Source organism: Protopterus annectens, chromosome 1.part1 (genome assembly GCF_019279795.1).
Source record: "Protopterus annectens isolate FY-2018-M chromosome 1.part1, PAN1.0, whole genome shotgun sequence".
NCBI classification, from domain to species: domain Eukaryota; kingdom Metazoa; phylum Chordata; order Ceratodontiformes; family Protopteridae; genus Protopterus; species Protopterus annectens.
Genome location: NC_056726.1, coordinates 1,818,679,178 through 1,818,699,834, shown reverse-complemented (window position 1 = coordinate 1,818,699,834; position 20,657 = coordinate 1,818,679,178). Strand labels below are relative to the sequence as shown.

Sequence of the window (20,657 nt, the reverse complement as noted above, 5' to 3'; positions counted from 1 at the left end):
TCCTCTCATCCTGAAAACTCTCCTCTGTGTGTCTCTTTCTCTCTCCCAGGAACGTAAATACCTTATATACACTACAGAGGGTTTAAGATGTTACACAGTAAAGAATCTAGCTTGACTGAAGTCTTTCTTGAGCTTTTATTAAATAGTTTGTTTGGGTGACCTTTTCACCCCTTGGTTTGGACTTTGTAGCCCTTCTTGCAATCTGGAGATACTAATCCAAACTACTACAAGCAGGATGGTCTGAATCTGCACTGTCTATATGGATTACCAGTGCATGTGGTTATCCTCAGGTTGAACCACTTATACTTACTGTATAAGCAGCAGCCATGCACATGTGAGCAGTTTTATCTTGGATCATTTCCATCATGATTAAATGGTGAGACAGATTGGTAAATGCCCAACCTGTTGTGTAATCAGTGAGCAGGCAGAAATGAAACTTCTGTACTTATCATAATGTTAGGGCTATTTTGTCTTCTTCCATCCATCTCGGCCTGTGGGTCATTGGATCTGATCAGCTTGGAAGCTGGCACCTTCAACTCTTCAGCTTTGAAACTCTGCCTCCTCTCCCATAATGCACTTTTTCCTTAATCTATGACTATGCGCCCTGTCAGTTTACCCAAAACCACCTTCTATTTTCATAAAGCATTTCAACATGTCATCCAACTGTAAACTATGGTATTATGCTCCAGGGTGTCCAGTTTAGGTTCATAGGTAGGTACTAGGCTATCGGCCCTGGGGCCTATATAACCCTAGCCAAAAAGGTTCCCTGGCTTTCACCACCCAAGAAAATTATTTTCCTGTGCCCCTGTCAAGCAGTGCCACAGAATTGATCCCCGGTGTGAATTTTCTATTTCTCATCCAGTCGTCAAGATTTTTCTTAAAGAGGGCCAATAAGGAGCTTTGCTTGACATGAATGGATAGTTTGTTCCAGAGTGTGGGAAGTCTCTGGGACACGTATCAATCCCTTCAGCATGTTCTGTTTATTGTGGTGACAAGGTTTAGGTCCCTAGAGCTTGTGGTTCGGAGAAATTGGGATTTCTTTAAGTGTACCATGTCCAGGCAATATGCGAAGGAGAAGAGCTGGAGTTTTTTGAGACTGTCTGCGTATGGTATCTGTTTGAGGCTGGTAATCCTCTTAGCAAGGTATTTCTGTGGCCTTTCCTATTGTTGTAGGTGTCTTGTGAGATACATGCCAAACGGGGCATTGTACTCTATAATGGGTCTGATGAGGGATGAGTAGAGGGGAACAATGACCCTCTTTTTTCTAGAAGAGAACTCTTTTGTGATGGTGTGCCACGTAGAAGGATTTTCTGACTACTGTGGCGATGTAGTTATCAAAGGAGAGACTACTGTCCACCTGTGTCCCAAGGTCTCTTATCACACTTTCAGTGTTTAGTGAGCTACCACCTATGTGGTAGTTCATGGGTACTGAGTTTTTCCCAAAGGGGATGACAATGCACTTCTTGGCATTGAGCTTGAAGCCATGACTTTGACACCAAGCATCTGTCTCTGTGAGGCCCTTTTGTAGAATGTCTACATCATTAGGTGATTCTATTATGGCTCCCAGTTTGCAGTCATCTGCAAACTTGGTTAGCCAAAGACCTTCTGTGTTGGCCTGCACTTCAGAGAAGTAGATGCCAAACAGGAGAGGACCCAGGACCGAACCCTGTGGTACTCCACTTGTCACTGGTCTGAAGTCGGACTTGGAGTCGGCTACATTTACTCTGTGGGTTCTGTCAGTGAGCCAGTTGGCCACCCATATTGTGACATGGTGTTTTATGCCCACTTTAGTAAGTTTATCTATAATTCCAGAGTGGGGGATGGTATCAAAAGCCTTGGTGAGGTCCAGATAGGCTGTGTGGACCGCCTTACCCTTGTCTACGGCTCTAGTGACTGTTTCAAAGAAGTCAAACAGGTTCAGGAGACACAATCGGCCCTTCACGAACCCAAATGGGTGGGGTCCAGTGTTTAAAGGTTGACAATATCTTTGTTTTTAAGTTCCATGATACGTTCCATGGCCTTGCAGATCAGGCTTGTCAGACTGATGGGACGGCAGTTCCCAGGATCCAAGATGGATCCCCCTTCTGAAATGGGATAACTGTAGCTGTGTGCCACTCAGTGAGTGTTTTGGGACAGACAGGAGGAAAGAAAGAGGAAATGATGGCACCCAACAAAGAAATGGATGGACTGTGTGAGAGTAGATCTCCGACAGTCAGGCATGACTGCTGAAGAAGGTAGTTGAGTGCATTGAATCGAGAGAGATGGCAACCCCCAACCCCATGTAGAAAATGGATAAAAAAGGAATTGATGATGCCACTTTTTCTCAATTACATCAAAAACCTTCCCATCCTTGTCAGATGGAGAGAGATTAATATTAGACAAAGGTTTAGCAGCAGCTGAATTCACCAAACCAATAGCTGCTGGGTCTGATCTGAGATGAGTGCATAAAAACTTAAAAGGCTGAGGCACTTTAAACAGTCTATCTGCTTTTGGCAGGTAACAGGCAGGCTGTTAGGGAAGTTGCAAGCTGTGACAAAAAATATCTTCCAAAGCAGACAGAACAGGAGTTACAGAAGTAGGAACTATAAAATCTAGTTGTAACAAATCATAACACTTCGTGGTGGATTAAGAAACATCACTGTTTTCCTAATGAAACAACTGACCCATTCTGGAAATAGTATCAGAGAAAAAGAATTCTTGAAAAGTAATGGCACAACTCATGCTTTCCTCAGAATCTGAATCAGAAATCTGTGGAGACAGCACATAATATCTGCCTTCAGAATCATTTTAAAAGTCACACTTTTGAATGTCTTCAGCAAATAAAGATCCCCCTCTTTCTTTTACCAGAAACAGCCATATACCAAGGGTAAAGAGCCTGCATACGCCCTGAGCTAAGCTCAATAAATTAATCCAGTCCAGAGTAACCGAAACAGGACAAGACGCATGCTTAAGTTTTTGTCTATTTTTGCCAAGACTTTCTACAGAAACAGACCCAATTTTACCTGCAAACCATCCCTAGGGAAAGGCACAGCTTTTTGTCTCTCTCTTGTCCACAAAAGATACTCCAACAGCCAGAGACGACATGTCCAACCCCTGTTCTATGGCGGCTGTAGCGACTTCACCAGTGGGGAACAAGGAAAAATATGAGTGGTCCAAGGAATCTGTTTTGGCTACAGCAGAGAATCCCACTTGTGGCTGAGGCACTACAGTAGCCTGCTGTGGTGGCAAAGGCTGTTGACAAAAGTCTTTTTGTGGTTGGAAGAAGAAAGAACCAAAGAACCAGTAGGTTGTTCCATAGTCAAGTCAAAAAAGACACCTGATTCCCATGGAAGCTTTGCAGCAAAAGTCATTAAATCAAGTAAGTTGTAAAAAAGTAATTTTCCCTAATAAAACACAGTACAAATAATTTTAAAACTCTTACTCCAGCCCCCAAAAGAAAAATAACACAACTTTTACCACAGAAAAATAGTTTAAAGTTAGTTTTAACACCTTTTTTACCAGAAAAGTAAAAAAGTAACTCTCCAGTTTAAAAGTGATCAAGAAATCACAAGATGCTCATTAAAACACTTTTTCCTAGCATAATTAATTTTTAGAAAAAAGTAATTTTTTTCATAAAAAATTAAGTGGAAGTCCCCCCCCCCCCCCCCCACACACACACAAAAAGGAACTTGTCTGCCTAGCAATGCAACAGCATTAGCCAACATTTGACCCTTGGAAGTTGGCAGAGATGTTTCTCTTCTGCAGCAGGAAAGCTTATAAGGGCATGACACCTAAACTTGAGTTTCAGTCAGCTCAAGCTGACTATGGTTTAGAAACTTGGAAAATGCCTTAAAAGTGGTAGCTGTTATACCAGTACAGCTGCAATAATCCATATGAAGAATATCATACAGTATAATCCATACGAAGAATATCATACAGAACACAAACTTGCATCCACAAATAGTCCATCTGTTCTGAACTTCTTGTATAATGGACAGAGCACAGGGCTCTGAGGAGCCTTTCTACAACAGCTGTGGAAACGAGTGCAGGTCTAAGCATCTCTAATCAAAAGTTACTCTACTCTAAGAAGCTGAAGCATTCGGTTAAGACTTTCTAGGCACTGGGGCCACTGTATCAGTGTCCTCCACTGCAAGGCTGATGGTGACTGAGTATGCCCACTGACGGGAGGACTGCAGAAGACTACTGGGTAAACCAAAGGGCTTTTGCGGCACCTGTATGGGAAAGACATGGGGTCAATGAGTTATCACCTCTTCTGTCTCATTATCTCTAGGGACTCCGTGACTCTACAGTCCTCAACAGGGAATAATTGAGAATCTGTGACTTCATTATCATAAATATGAGGTGCTTATGGTTTCAAGTCCTCCATCTTACAGTATGCCTTCCTCAGCACCTTTACAGGGGAAGAGTCTGGAGGAGGAGTAAAACATACATTTTGGTGTCAAAGTCAAGGAGTGATGCTGCAAAAAGCCTTGCACTTTTCTATCACATTTGAGAGATGGCAAGATTGATAGTTCAGCGGAAGACTTTGTCAGGAAGAGAAGGAACCAATACCAAGGAGTCAATGGATGCCCAGTGTGACTAAGGGGGATACTGCCAGCCCAGCTATCTGTAATTTTGTAAATAATTATTTGCGAATATCAACATGATTCATATAAGACGTTTGTGTTACAAAGGTATTAGAGCTGTATGCCCTGTAAGATGGTTTGTACAGACATGTGCTGGAGGTATTTTACAAAGTACTGTTTGAAATCTATCCACAGTGTACCCTACTGGAATGGAACAGAAATGTACATACACTACTGTAACTGTTTAAATGTATATATTTTAATAGGGGAAACTGGAATACAGAAGGTTAACTTGCAAAACTTCAGAAAAATAGCTGAAATTAAATTACTTTATGGCTGGGCCATAAAAAAAGATGCTACCTTTTAGTTTTCAGTGCAGCAACAGACAATGTCTGTGAGAAGTTTTCTGTAGTGTCTTGGAAGTGTTTTAGTTTTATAACTTCCATGATATGCAAAGATCTAAGGGAAAGCCCTTGTACATGCATTTTCACAGGTAGATGCTAAATATTGCTAGCTTTCAGTAGTGGGGGGGCTTACCTGGGATAGAGTCAGATGACAAGAAATGATGTCATTCTGCAAGCTATCCCAGCAGTAATATTTGAGATACTAATTTAATAACTCTGAGAGACTCTGCTTTCTGTATTCTGTCTTTGATCTGACAACATGAAGATCCACTTGTGAAGGCTGCCAGCCCAGCCAGATAGAATTTTGTAAATAATTATATGCTTATCTTATAAATGTAAGAAAACTATATGCTCTGTACTAAGCTTCATGAATGTAACCACAGTGCAACCTGCTGGTAAAGGGTCGAAATGTGTATAAACTACATGGCTATGTAAACGTATGTGTTGATGGTAAAGGTTGGAATATACAGAGTTAACTTGCAAACTCTAAGAAAATAAGTAAAGAGCTTTATGATGTGCTATAAAGTTTGTTTATCTCAGCTAAGAGACAGGATGTCTAGTGCTAGGGGTTTCTATCTATTGTCTCGAGACAGAGATAATTACTAGGTTTCAAATGTAAAGTGTCTTTGTGTTGCTCTGTGGCTTCCTAGCAGCTGTACATCCGAGAGATGAGTATTTCTGACAGAGCTATGTTGAATTCTGTTGGTTCCTGTTAGCCTGTGAACTAAGGCCAGAAGTGACAAGAATGACGTAATCTGAGATAACCCAATCAGAAATTTTTGATAGTAATTTAAGAACTATCTCAGAGAGAAAGTATGTGCATTTTGTATTGGTCTCCGGATCTGAATACATCCATCTTCAGCACTTCTCATCTGCATTTGCTTTGCTCTGTAGGTAAGACTTAGATCATAGTATTTTTCTTAGAGATGGATAGGAATAAGCAAGATCAGTCTAGATGTTTTCTATATTCATGTGAGACTGTCCTGCAATGTTGTTTTAAAGTATTTCCTGTGATTCTGAACTCTGCTGTCACTGTGTTGAGTTGAGTATTGTCCTGATCTTCTATTATTTATTATTAAATATATTTAAACCTTTTAATTGTGGTTGTTTTGTTAGAGATATTTAAGCTCTTAAGAGTACTTGCATATGCATTTGGTGATACTGTATAGGGCACTCGTAAATAGCCTTAAAAGTTCTGGTCACACTTACCATTTGGATAACAGTAACATTACACAGTAGAATTGGTCACCCTTTGGGAAGGGCCTTATAGCAGCTGATAAGGGTGGTTGGTGGCAGGTGGTATTACAATACAGTCTGGGCAGAAGGAGGCATAGCTAGGGAAAGTACAGTTGTGTACACTTACCATAAATGTAGATGTTCGAATGTATTCACTGTTGCAGTCATCACATTTGGGTTATCTGCCTGCAGGTAGCCCTGAGCTGGCCTGAATACCAGAGTCTTCGGATTTCTGCGTCGGATGCGGTCTCTTCTTCCATGACGTCAGTGGTATAAAACATGCAGCCGATGCCATTACATCAGTTTTTCTTGCCCCAGATGTCAGGTGCCCCCACAATAGGAAGCAATTATATGGTATGGTACACCCTCATTAAAAAGCAAATACACAAGAAAAAAATAAATATACCAAACAAGAAGGAAAGGTAGAGCCAAGAGAAGTCAGGGGGCTGGAGGAAGGGTAACCAGGACTGCAACAGTGAATGCACTCGAACATCTACATTTATGGTAAGTGTACACAACTGTACTATGTTTTTCGTATTTCACTGTTGCAGTCATCACATTTGGGTTGATTCCCAAAGCTAAGGAAGGGAGGAGGAAGTTAAAGAGCATTAGGGCCAGCTATTAAGCCCTGCAAGACTGCAGTGGCAAATCCAGCTCTGGATTTAGAAACGATAGGCATATGGAAATATTTGGTGAAGTTATGTATAGAGCTCCAGGTAGCAGCTTCTAGGATGTTCCTAGTAGGGACTCCTCTAAGAAATACTGTAGAGGTAGATGCAGCCCTGGTGGAATGTGATCTTATCCCCTGTGGGGAAGGTTTTCCATGGTGTTTGTAGCAGAAATTAATGCAATGGGCTATCCATTTGGAAATGGTTTGCTATTAAATGGCCTTCCCCCCTGCCCCTGCAGCAAAGCCAATTAGCAGCTGTTCAGATTTTCTGAGAGGCTTAGTCCTGTCCAAACAAAATCTAAGTTGTCTGTGTACATCCAGAGAGTGCAGTATTCATTCCCCTTTGTTTTGTGGATTAGGGAAAAAAGTAGGCAAATGAATGGACTGATTTAGGGCCACACAAGACACCACCATGAGCATAAAGGAAGGATTAGTCCTGAGGAAAACCTTCTCCGCATGGAAGATAATGCAGGGTTCCACTGCCATTAAGGCCTGTAATTCAGACACTCTTCTTGCTGAAGTAATGGCTAGAAGGAAGGCTGTTTTCCAAGAAAGGAATTTCAACTCTGCTGTTGCAGCTATCTCAAAGGGGAGAAGAGTGAGCTTTTCCAATACAAAGTTAAGGTCCCAGGTTGGAGTGAGAGCTCTCCTGGGGGGGGGTGGGTCTTGCATTTTTGGCCCATCTAAGAAATTGTTTTAGCAAGGGGTGAGAGAAGAGGGGTGGGCTCAGTACTATAATGTGCTGAAATGGCAGAGGCATGAATTTTAATTGACGAGAAGGATAGGCCCTAGTGGAGCATTTCTGTTAAGTACTCTAGAATATGTGGTAAGCTGGACACCACTGTGCCCATCCCCTGACCCTGGCTCCAGGAACAGTATCTATTCCACTTTTCAGCATAGGATTTTCTAGTACTAGGCCTCCTTGCCTCCAGAATGACATCCCGCACCTGCTTACTGAGGGATGCTAGGGGAGAGCTCAAGGAATTAGCCAGGCTGCAAGACTCAGGGCTTCAAGCTGAGGGTGTAGAATATGGCCCACCTGCTGGGACAGCAGGGAAGGGGTCTGAGGCAGGTGCCATGGTTGTAGCATTGTCATACTCCGCAAGAGGGGGTACCAGTGCTGGTGTGGCCAGTCTGGTGCAATCAGTATTGTCCTTGGCTTGTCCTGTTTGATCTTCAGTAGAACCTTCGAGAGGAGAGACAGAGGGGGAAAGGCATAAACCGAGAGGCTTTCCCAAGTAAAGGACAGGGCATTCACTTTCCAAGCTTGACTGTGGGGAGTTCTTGTGCAGAATTTGTTCAACTTGTAGTTCTGAGGGGAGGCAAACAGGTCTACCTCTGGAGACCCCCATTTGTTCCTCAAGAGGTTGAATATTTTGGGTTCTAGTTTCCATTTGTGTGGGTCCATGAGATTCCTGCTTAAGTGGTCTGCCAGTGAATTTAGTCTGCCTGGCAGGAATTGTGCTTGTAGGTGTACTTGGTAGCTCCAGACTGTGTTCCACAGAGCCATGGCTAGTCTGCAGAGAGGGTATGAGTGGGTTCCTCCCGCAATGTGGTGTCTGTCTTTACCGATAGTTGTCCTGGAAGAGTACGGTCTTTGAAGACTCTCAGAGCATTCTGTACAGCTAACATTTCTTTTTGATTGATATCTGTCTCTGGTTCCATTTGCCCTGAATGCACTGCCCTGCTATGTGAGCCCTCCATGCATAGTCTGATGCGTCTGCTGTTAGGGTTGGGCGGCAGGGGGTAGAGTGAAAGGGAACCCCTTGTTGTGGTAGCAGGCCTCTGCCCACCAAAAGAACTCTGTCCTTATACAAGAAATGATAGGAATCATTGTTTCCAGGTCCTGAGAATGTTGACACCATAGGCTCTTTAGATACCATTGGAGTTTCCTAATATGCAGTCTTGCATATGGAATTAGTAGAATGCAAGAGGCCACGAACCCCAGAGCTTGCAGTATTTTCCTTGCAGACAGCTGGGGTTTTGTGGCCAATACTTTGAAGTAGGTTGTCAAACTTGTTTCTCCGGAGTGAGGAATGCCATCTGGGAAGTTGTGTTCAAACTTGCTCCCAGGAATACAATCTGTTGGCAGGGTACTAGGTGAGATTTCTTTTCGTTAATGGTGTTCCCCAGTGGGGTTAGAAGTTTCTTTACGAATGCCAGGTGTTGTAATAGCAAGTCCTGGCTTTCTGCTTGAATCAGACAATCGTCCAATTATGGGTAAATTTAAATATTTCTCTGCCTGCAAAATGCAATGGCTGGAGGTAGACACTTTGTGAATACCCTGGATGTAGTAGATAAGCCAAAGGGAAGTGCAGAGAACTGAAAGTGCATGGAGCCCGCCCTGAAACTTAGGTATTGTCTACAGGCTCCTCTTATTGGGATGTGCAGATAAGCTTCCTTTAAGTCTAGGGTTGCCAGCCAGGCATCCTTGGCTAGCATAGGAAGAAGCTGTTGAAGAGTTAGCATTTTGAAATTTTGGAACCACCAGAAAGGTGTTGAGAATAGAGAGGTCCAGGATAGGACGCCAGGAGTTGTCTTTTCTGGGTACCAGAAATAGTCTTGAATAAAAACTTTGTCCCTTTGTTCTGCTGGTACAGGTTGAATAGCCCTGATACTAAAAAGAGAGAGAACCTGCTGTTGGGCCTCCGCCCATTGATTTGGGGGTAGGTCTGGCCAACCATTTGGGGTTGGTAGTGTGTGGAAGTGGAATCTGTATCCTTGGGAAATGTTCAAAATCCATTTGTCCTAGGTAATGAGTTCCCAGTTTTTTGCATGCAGGGCGAGCTTTCCTCCTAAGGGAGCAGGTAGTTGAGCAGGGCTTGGAAGGGTTAAGGTTAAGTCATTGTGCCATTTTTCCGTGGGGGGGGGGTGGCTTATTACTCCCTGCTTTGGAAGTGGGAGCTTCCCACTGCTTAGATCTGTGCATAGCCTGAGACTGTAGCCTTGGTGGTCTGCTGTTCCTGGGTTTGGACTGAGAAGGCCTGGAAGGGACTGAAAAGGACCAGTTCTTTGAAGGCCAATGCCTACTAGATCTGGGAGGCTGTACTTGTGGGAAATCTTTAACAGTTTGCATAGATTTAGTTTTTTCTTCCATCCTTTGAGGACTTCTGCTTTGTTGACAAAAAGGGAGCATCCAGTAATTTAGCTTTAACATGATCTGGTAAGTTTTGTTCCTTAAGCCAAGCATGCCTTCTAAGTACAGACCCAGTGACAGCAGCCCTGCAAGATGCTTCTAAAGCGTCAAAACCACATTGCAAAGTATATTTACCAACTTGTTCTGCAGAATGCATTAAATCTTGCAAGTCTTTGTGTTCAGCACAGTCAGGAATCAACATCATTTTCTGTTTAAATAGTCCCATAATATGCTGTTGATACTTTAACATATGAAACTGGCAATTTAAATTTAAAGCCCTAATGGCCAAAGTAGCAGAAGTGTATACCTTCTTACCCCATCTGTCTAAGGCTCTAGAATCTCTATAAGAAGGTGTAGGATTTTTGGCAGCAGTAGCCTTAATGCCTTTTGGTCCTTGGGAAATGGTCTCAGGATCCGCAGAAGGATTCTTGAAAAGGAACTTGTGAGAGTCAGGTACTCTGTAGTACAGGTCAGGTTTTCTGGGAGCTGGAGGTAAAGTGTCTAGGGTAAGGCTAGATTCCAAGAAGGCATCATCCACAATGTCCAGAACAGGAGGGATAGCTAAAGGCCTGTGTTGAGGCAGGAGTAAGAATTCCTTAAGTCTCTTTTTGGACTCGGAATAATCCTGGCTTTCCCAGCAGAAATGCTCCCTAAGAGTATGCAAGGTTTCACTGAAAGAAAAATCTTCTGGAGGGGAAGCAGAGGGAATGGAATTCTCTGCATTAGAATCCTCTTAAGTAGATAAGGGCAAATCCTGGTAATCAGAAGGAGCAGAGATAGCAGATTCCTGAACAGAAGAATCAGAAAAAAATCAGGTCTAGGTCTCTTAGAAGGGGAAGGCTAGCTTCTCCTAATTAAGGTAATAAGGTCTTCAGCCATTCTAAGCATTTGTTTTTTTGGCGTATGGGCCTGGGTCTGCAGTTTGGCTGTCAGTTTTCTAGGCGTAGTGCGAGTTTTGGGCCTGAGGAATTCGGAACTTCTGGATGGAAATGATGGCGTCTGTTTAATATGAATGTCTGTAGGTCTGAATACACCCTCAGAAGCCGGTGTCTGCACAGCTGCTCTGGACCCATCCAAGGTAGAGACATCGCGCTTCATACCGGACTCCGAATGGGTCTCAGTAGAAGCCTGCGAATCTGAAGTAGCGGGTATCAGGGGCTGCAAAAGCATCTCAGTGAGTACCGGTGGACTAGTGACTAGCTTAACGGAAGTGTCGTCGGCAGTTTTGGACCTATGCGGTCTGTCTCTGTCTGTCTTTAGCGTAACATTTTTTCGGAAGATCGGTAGTCGGATGGCTTAACAAAGCCATTTCGGAATATGGAGATAGAGTATTAAAGTATTTGGGTACAAAAATAGCCCGACTATGAATAGTTTGGACGCTGAACATGGCACAAAACCAACAGCGAGGGACGTTGTGGTCTGGGCCTAAACAGGGGATGCAGTAAGAATTAAATCTCTATGAGGTATTTGATTTATTCAGGCAAGACAATTGTTAACTTTTACTGACATCGGTTAGAGCAAAAAAAAAGGATCCCCAACGGGGTACTTATCTTTTTTGAAGACTTCAGGTCTGAAACTCGAAAACAAAAATTTCAGGAGACGGTCGACTGGCACTTGCGAACTGCTTCTGCTTTGGGTACTGCACAGAAAGAAATATTGATGTAATGGCATCGGCTGCATGTTTTATACCCCTGACGTCATGGAAGAAGAGACCGCATCCGATGCAGAAATCCGAAGACTCTGGTATTCAGGCTGGCTGAGGGCTACCTGCAGGCAGATAACCCAAATGTGATGACTGCAAAAGTGAAACACGAAGAACATCCTGTGCCAGCCTTCCCCAGGAGTGTCTGTGTGTTTGTATATAAATCAAATCTCAAAGTGTGTGTGTGTGTGTGTGTGTGTGTGTGTGTGTGTGTGTGTGTGTGTGTGTGTGTATCAGTTACTTGGGTAGGAACACAAAGCACTGGTTGGACAGAGAGGGTTCTGGAGGTTTTGGCCTGACAACTCGGCTGATATCTTAACCCTATAGCTGTGCCAGTGGGGAGTCTTATTGGGGATCTGGAGAAAGAGGGAGAAACCAGCTCCCGACTGACTGTGATTTCTGTGTGCTCTTAAGGGAAAATTCTTTTTTTGTGTGTGTACTTGTCATCCTTCCAATGTACACATCCCTCACTGGTGTTAGTAGTGAGGACTGAGGCTCCTTGATTACTGGGCCAGTGCAGGGGTGTCACAAAACTCACCACATCTGTCTTGCTGCTCTGTAAGTTATTAGGGTATAGTAATTCTCTTACATACAGTCAGGAATATAGCAAACCTTAATTTTATTCTTTATTTAAGACTGTCCTACAATGTTTTTTTAAATATTTCCTGTGATTTTGAACGCTGATGTTACTGTAAATATATACCAAGTATCTTCTTGTTCTTTTATTTATTATTAAGGAGAACCCGGCAGAAACCCAGCAGCAGGAAAAGGTCTGGTATGACAGGAATGCTCAAGCTAGAGAGTATGCTGTGGGTCAGCAGGTTATGGTTCTCATTCCTGTCAGACACAACAAGTTTTAGGCAGCTTGGGAGGGACCCTCCAAAGTGGTGAGGAAGGTCAGTGTTGTTAACTACATGGTAGAACTGCTAGGCAAGGGCACAAATTATACCAGGTTAATACCATGAAACCTTATCATGATAGGGAGGCCCTGGTGATAGGTATTTGCAGTAAGAGGCAGGAGGAGTCTGGGGAGGTCTATTACTACAGGGAGCCAGCCAGCAAAATTCCAACTTACTATGGTGGAGCCTAGGGTTGCAGGCATATGATAGGACAGTGCAGCACTGTACTGGGGTCAGCAATGCCAAGGCAGCAGGAATCTGAAGACAGGAAATGTGGCAAGGTATTCCCAGATAGGCTTATCCCTCTCAAGCAACATTCCTCAAGGGTCACCTGAAAAACTAGCTTGAGCCTTTGGGTGTGTGTGGGGGACAAAGGGGGATACTGCCAGCCCAGCTATCTGGAATTTTGTAAATAATTATGTCATTTGTGAATATCAACATGATTCATACAACATGTTTGTGTTACAAAGGTGTTAGAGCTGTATGTCATATAAGATGGTTTGTACAGATGTGTGCTGAAGAGGTATTTTACAAAGTGCTTTTTGAAATGTATCCACAGTGTACCCTTCTGGAATAGAACAGAAATGTACATACACTATTGTAACTGTTTAAATGCATATATTTTAACATGGGAAACTGGAATACAGAAGGTTAACTTGCAAAACTTCAGAGAAATAGCTGAAAATAAATTGCTTTATGGTTGCGCCATAATAAAGATGTTATCTTTCAGTTTCAGTGCAGCAATAGACACAATGTCTGTGCTGAGACATTTTCTATATTGTCTTGGTGTCTTGGACATGTTTTATTGTTTTATGATGTCTAAGATCTGCAAAGATCTGAGGGAAAGACTTGTGTATGTATTTTCACAGATAGATGCTAAATACTGCTAGCTTTCAGTGGTGGAGGGTTTACCTGGGATAGAGTCAGATGACAAGAAATTATGTCATTCTGCAAGCTATTCCAGCACTAATATTTGAGATATTAATTTAAGAACTCTCAGAGAGACTCTGCATTTTGTATTCTGTCTTTGACCTGCGAACATCAAGATCCACTCACCACATCTGTCTTGCTGCTCTATAAGTAAGTTATTAGGGTACAGTAATTCTCTTATATATAGTCAGGAATATAGCAAAGCTTAATTTAGATGTTTTTCTTTATTTGAGACTATTCTGCAATGTTGTTTTAAATATTTCCTGTGATTTTTGAACTCTGAAGTTACTGTAAATATATATTGAGTATTTTCTTGTTCTTTTATTATTTATTATTTATCATTAAATATAATTAAACCTTTCATTGTGGCTGATCTGTCAAGAGATATTTAAGTTCTGGGAGTACTTGCATATTTATTTGGTGATACTGTGTACACCACTCTTAATAGCCTTGCTCTTGGTCAAACTACCATTTGTATTGATAGTAATATTACATGGTAAAATTGTGCACTCTTTGTTTAGGGCCTTAAAGTAGTTGATAAGGAGCTGGTTGGTGGCAGTGTTAACTACCTTATAGTCTGGGGAAAAAAGGGGGCATAGTTAGTAAACCTGTGTCAGCTTTTCCCAGGTGTATCTGTGCGTAAATTAAACCTCAAAGGGTGTGTGTCAGCCACTTGGCCAGGGACACAAAGCACTGGTTGGACAGAGAGAGAGCTAGAGGTCTTGGCTTGGCCACTCAGATGAGATCTCAACTCTACACCTGTGCCAGTGGGTAGTCTTATTGCGGATCTCGAGAAAGACGGAGAAACCAGCCCCAGACTGACTGTGATCTCTGTGTGCTGTTAAGGAAAAATGCACTTTACTGTGTTTGTGCTTGTCATCCTCCCAGTGTACGTCCCCTACTGTTGTCAGTGGTGAGGACTGAAGCTCCTTGATTACTGGTCCAGTGTTGGGCATCACACGCAATGTAACTGCTACAAAGATGCTCTCAGGTTTGGTATTAAGCTTGGCTGGCCTGACACTGAAAACTCCAGTGGAGAATATCATAGGGCTGGGCACACTGGGACCAGCATCAACGCAGGACAATCCATGCTGACAGTGCATCTGCACAAAAGGACTCTCACTACCTGTACTGATTATAAGAGCATTGACACTGACAGAATTCTTGGTTGTGGAGACATTGATGCTGACGTGGACCTTGTAGGCCACTGACATCAGTGATGGCATCAACATAGATACTGAAAGGGTCAATAATAGCATCCTCAAGCCCTGAGACAGAGAAAAAAGGGCCAATGAGGAAGTTCAGGGCTGTATGTTTTGGGTGGGAAAAAACTAAAAACCTTTTGCCATAATAGTAAAGGTAGGATAAGGGGTTATGAAGAGTCTCTCCTTGTTCCTTAGCATAGCTGCCATCAACCTGCCATAATCTAAGTTGGGAAATCTTTCAGACTTAGGCACCTGAACAAATGGTGAAGAAGCAAATTCTGAACCAACTACTTGAATTAATTTTCTTTCTTTTTCTTTTTTTTTTTTAATAAATATCCATGCTATCGGTTTATAAATGCTTAGGATGCTAGTGTATTCTGTGCTTTTTTTATAGGGATGTTTGTCCACAGACGTCAACTGTTTTGAAGAAAAAAGTTTGGAAGACCCTGTATCTTTTTGAGAGTGACTTCTCCAACAAATATAACTTCATTTGGCTAGTGGTTTTTTTTTTTTTTTTGAGGATTATAGAAGTAAAGTGTTGGCAAGTCTAGGTGGTTAGAACTCCCTAATCACCTAGACTATCTACAACTAACCACCGCTCAACAAGCTAATATTCTCCCCTGATAAATGCCCAGCCTTAAAGGACATCCTTCCTCCATACATCCCTAACAGATCACTGAGATCTGAACACCAAAACCTAATCTCCATTCTTAAACCCAAATGACCCGCTGGCCAGTTTTTACTCTCCTTTTCTCTAGGTAAAAAATGGAACTCTCTGCCTCCTTCACTTAGGACTATACCCAACACTGAATCCTTCAAAACTCAACTTTTTCTTCACCTGTCTTCCAAATGGAAATGCTCCTGCTTTCACCCCACTTAAATTCTAGGGACTCCCAACTAAGCTCCCCTTACCCCAACTCCACTATACTCTCATACTTGTTCTTATTTCTCAAAAGATCCAGAACTAGCAGACTTTAAATTGACTCCGAGCATGTAAATATTGTTTAAAAAAAAAAAAAAATCTGTTGTCAAGTTGTTAAACTGTCTTATAATGTACTTTACACTCTGCATCTCTCGAATGTATGTACCCTACTCTTATTTCACATTGTAACCTTTATTTGTTTTTGCAACCTTTATTGTATGGTATTTCACTTTGCAACCTTTATTTGCATTTTTGTAACCTATATTGTATTATACTGTTCATGGAGCTTTTCTCCCCGGGCCTCCACTGAAAATGGGCACTTCTTGGCCCAGTGGACTTCCCAGGTAACCAAATTGAAAATAAATAAATAAATGCGGCACTGCCGAGTACTGCGCTCCTTACCCATGCAATACAAGCAACTCTCATGTTTTTCCTGAGAGAATTTTTTTGTATGAACCTTGTGAAAGGAATGGTTTGTGATTGCAAACAGGGTAAAAGATGACCTCCAGCAGCAGCAAAGGGGGTTACAAAGAACCTGAAGAAGAAATACTGTAGTCTGCAATATGTCAAAAAGTGGTTACATCAGAGCAGGAAAAAGTGGGAAGAAAGTGAATAATCTACTAAAAGCTAGAAATTTAGAAATTTGGGGACTGAAATAAATAACTGCAGGAATAAGAACAATCAGTGTACTCATAAAAGTATCAAACATTTCCTTTCGATATTAAAAAGAGGCAAACTTTTTTGGTTATCTGAACTGAAGCGTGACAGCAAAGATATCCTGAAGAGCATTATATACTAGGAGGAGGCATTATGGTAGCCCAGGAAAGTTTTACGTTTGTGGCGATCTTAACATCTGCCATCTTTAATCCTGCTGTTAGTAAGGATGGACCTCTTCCACCAGATCACATCTCTGACTAATGAAAAATAAGCCAAATAACTACCACCCAACCCACAAGTACTAGTGCATGGGACCAAATAGCTGGGATGACTGACTGAAATTGAAATCAAACGTGCTTTTGAATAAAAAAAAAAAGCACAACTGGAAATACATCTTGTACAATGTTAAAAGTAGCTGTTTTGTGGAGCAACCAACCCCCATTCAGGAGGCTGTGCCCTTGCAGTTTTAATTATCTAAACAACCCTGAGACTGCTGCACCTTGGAGATAGGAGAAAATCCAGTCACACTGACCGCATTTTAATGAAGTGGGTTTTGTCAGTGAAATATATTTAAAAAACAGATAAGTATATTTCAGTTTTGCTAGATTTCTGGATATTGCACAAACCCAGTAAAGACCTAAGCAGTTTGGTCAACTGTGAAAATAATCAATACACTCCTAGTCACTGGACACACGCTACAGATGGTACTGTATCATATGTAATTTTATCAACCTATACTTATCGACTCCTATAGCCCTAAGATGTTAACTCTGATCTAAATTTGTATAGTATATGTTCTCCTTTATACAGTGCTTAAACTTGATTTACATATAGGTTCATAGGTAAGTAACTAGGCTAGAGCCTATATAAGCCTAGCCAAAAAGGTACCCTGGCTTTTGCCACACAAGAAAATTATTTTCCTGTGCTCCTGTGAAGCAGAGCTTCAGAAGTGATTCCCGGGGTGAGTTTCTTATTTCCCATCCAATCATCAAGATTTTTCTTGAAGAGTGCTAATGAGAGGCTTTGTTTGATATAGATGGGTAGTTTGTTCCAGAGTATTGGAAGTCTCTGGGACAGGAATCTATCCCTACAGCATGTTCTGTTTATTGTGGTGCAAAGGTTTTGGTCCTTAGAGCTTGTAGCTCAGAGGGATTGGGATTTCTTTAAGTGGAGCATGTCCAACAGCGCTGGGTTTGACATTTTGTATGTTAGGCAGAGATCGCCTCTGAGTACGCGATATGCGACAGAGTAAAGCTGGAGTTTTCTGAGACGGTTTGCATATGGCATCTGTTTGAGACTGGTAATCCTCTTTGTGAGGCATTTCTGCGGCCTTTCCAGTTGTTGTAGATGTCTTTTGAGGTACATACCAAAAGAGGCGTTGTACTTTACAATGGGTCTAATGAGTGACGAGCAGAGGAGAACAATGACCTCTTTTTTTCCTGGATGAAAAACCTTTTGTGATGAAGTGTGCGACACAGAAGGATTTCCTTATTACTGTGTCGATGTGATTATCAAAGGAGAGACTACTGTCCACCTATGTCTCAAGGTCTCTTATCAAACTTTCGGTGTTAAGTAGACTACCGCCTATGTGGTAGCTCATGGGTACAGAGCTTTTACCAAAAGGGATGACAATGCACTTTTTGGCATTGAGCTTGAGGTCATGGCTTTGACACCAGGCATCTGTCTCAGTGAGGCCCTTTTGTAGGATGTCCACATCGTTAGGAGTTTTGATTATGGCTCCTAGTTTGCAGTCATCTGTGAACTTCATTAGACAAAGACCTTCTGTGTTAGCATTTACTTCATAGAAGTAGACACCAAACAGGAGAGGACCCAGGACTGAACTCTGTGGTACTCCACTTGTCACTGGTCTGAAGTCGAATTTGAAGTCTGCTACTTTCACAGTGTGGGTTCTGTCAGTGAGCCAGTTGGCAACCCATCTTGTGACATAGGGATTTATACCTAGTTTAGTGAGTTTGTGTGTAATTCCAAAGTGGGGGATGGTGTTGAAAGCCTTGGCGAAATCTAGATAGGCTATGTGAACCACCTTACCATTGTCTACGGGCTTTGATGACTGCTTCAAAGAAGTCTATCAAGTTTAGGAGACATGATCTGCTTTTTACAAACCCGAACTGGGTGGGGTCCAGAGTTTGCAGATTACCAATGTATTTGTTTACAAGTTCCATGATGACACGTTCCATGGCCTTGCAGACCAGGCTAATGGGGCGGTAGTTCCCAGGGTCTGCGGTGACTCCCCCTTTGTGGAGTGGGATAACTGTCGCTGTGCGCCATTCAGTGGGCACAAAGCCTGAGGTGAGGCTATGACTGAACATGGTACTTATGTGGGGTGCCAGTTTGCTCTGTAGTTCGTGTAGAACACAGCCTGGGATGTTGTCAGGACCCATGGATGCTGTGTTTGTGGCTTTGGAGAGTGTGGTTTTTATCTGTGCAGCCATGATTACAGGAACTTTGCATTCTTCCGGTATAGAGATGGGCACTTTAGGGGGTGAGAGGGAGGTAAAGCTAGCACTGAACCTATCTGCCAGGATGTTGGCAATATCAGTTGGTTCTGTATATTTAGTACCATTGTACTATAACTCAGAGAAGATGTGAGTGTTGCCACTGAGATTCTTGACATAGCTATAGAATGCTTTGTGGTTGTCTTTAGAATCAGTGCCGAGTTTGTTTTCGTAGCTAGCTTTGGAGGATTTTATGAGGTATCTCAGCTTCTTACTGAGGCTGACCAGGGAGTTCCTCCAATCATGGGATTTTACTCTTTTTTTTGCAACAGTTTCTTTCTTCTGATGTAGAGTTTATGGCAGGGGACCACCAGATTGGCTTCCTTTTTTTGGAGGATAGCATCTTGGTTCTGTTAGGAATAGCACAATCCACTCGTGTAACTGCTTATAAAGTGCATTTGTGTAGGATTCAGCAGTTGTACCTCTATTGTCCGTCTGCATGGGTGTCGTGAAGTTTGCCACTTCTGCATTAAGAACCGTGAAGTTGGCTTCGGAGAAATTTTTTACAGTGGTTTCCCTAATGGGGGGTGGGGGGTGGGATTTTTATGTCTAACGTGATTAGCTTGTGGTCGGATATGACCAATGAGGAACTGACCTCTGGTGTGGAACACTGGTCGCCCATGTTGGTAACAACCAGGTCTAGGATATTGCTGCCCCTGGTGGGGGCGTGGATAAGTTGATCCAAGCATTGGAATTTATGAATTCCAGAAAACGTTGAGCAAAAGAGCTGGTACATGAGTAGTTTTCCCAGATAATGGTGGGGTAGTTGAAATCGCCCGTTATTAGGGTATTGGGTTGTACCCTAACATTTTCCAGTGTATCAAGAAATGAGGAGTGGGAATCCTGGGGTGTGGTGGGGATCTGTAGCAAGCTACAATTTGGATTGTGGTCTTGCCCAGAATTAGTTGCACTTGGATAATCTCAGATTCATTATGCTGAGCAACTAGCCTGGAGGTGTGGATATCCTTAATGAATATGGACACGCCTCCGCCTTTAGTGTTTCGGTCCAAGTTAGGTGGCCAAAATGTGTGGTATGAATTACAGCCTGGTAATGCAGGTGTACTCTCTGGAGTCTTGAACCAGGTCTCTGCCACTGCACAGATGTCTGTGTTCTCCATTTTAAGGAGAGACTCGAGGTGAGTGCATTTTGAGGTTTAGACTTCTAGCATTGAGTAGCATTACCCTCAGATTTTGCTTGCGTGTACCTGTTACGGTGGTGAATTTGTCATTTGAACCTTGCCTAAAAAAGGCACTATAGTGGTGGCTAGAGCCGTAGCCAGTATCCAGAATCCCAAGGGCGACAGGTGCAGGCCATCTCTGGCAAAGCATCGTGGTCTGTCGATCATGTCATCCCAGGCAGACAGATACTGGATCCCCTCAGAATGACACCAGAAGCTTAGCCAATTATTGAACTCAATCATTTTGTCCTTGTACTGTGGTATCATTCTGGAGGATGGCAGGATGCTACTCAGGGCTAGGGTCACACCTGCCTGGGCTACAAGATCGGAGAGCTCCTCTATGTCTCTTTTCATGTAGTCCAGGGAGGTACATCTCAGGTCATTCAAACCAACATTATATGTTCTCTTTTATACATTGTGAAATTTGATTTACATATGTTAGATTAATTTACTTTATTTTGTTACACTTATGAAGCTTTTCTCCTCGGGCCTCCACTGAAAATGGGTTTTTGACCTAGTGGACTTTCCCGGTCAACAAACGCCAATAAATAAATTAAATAATTAAATAAATAAATGTAAATGTGGACTCGCATTACAAGGGTAAAATGAGATTTCCATGTAAGCAAATGAGGGAAAG

At 42.5% G+C, this 20,657-nt stretch overlaps 1 protein-coding gene across 1 annotated transcript in view; it reads right to left on the bottom strand.

Moving 5' to 3' along the window:
- LOC122812417 (sialin-like) overlaps window positions 1–20,657 on the bottom strand; it is a 1,040,020-nt gene that overhangs the window by 574,394 nt on the left and 444,969 nt on the right. The gene's annotated exons all lie outside the window — the stretch shown is intronic.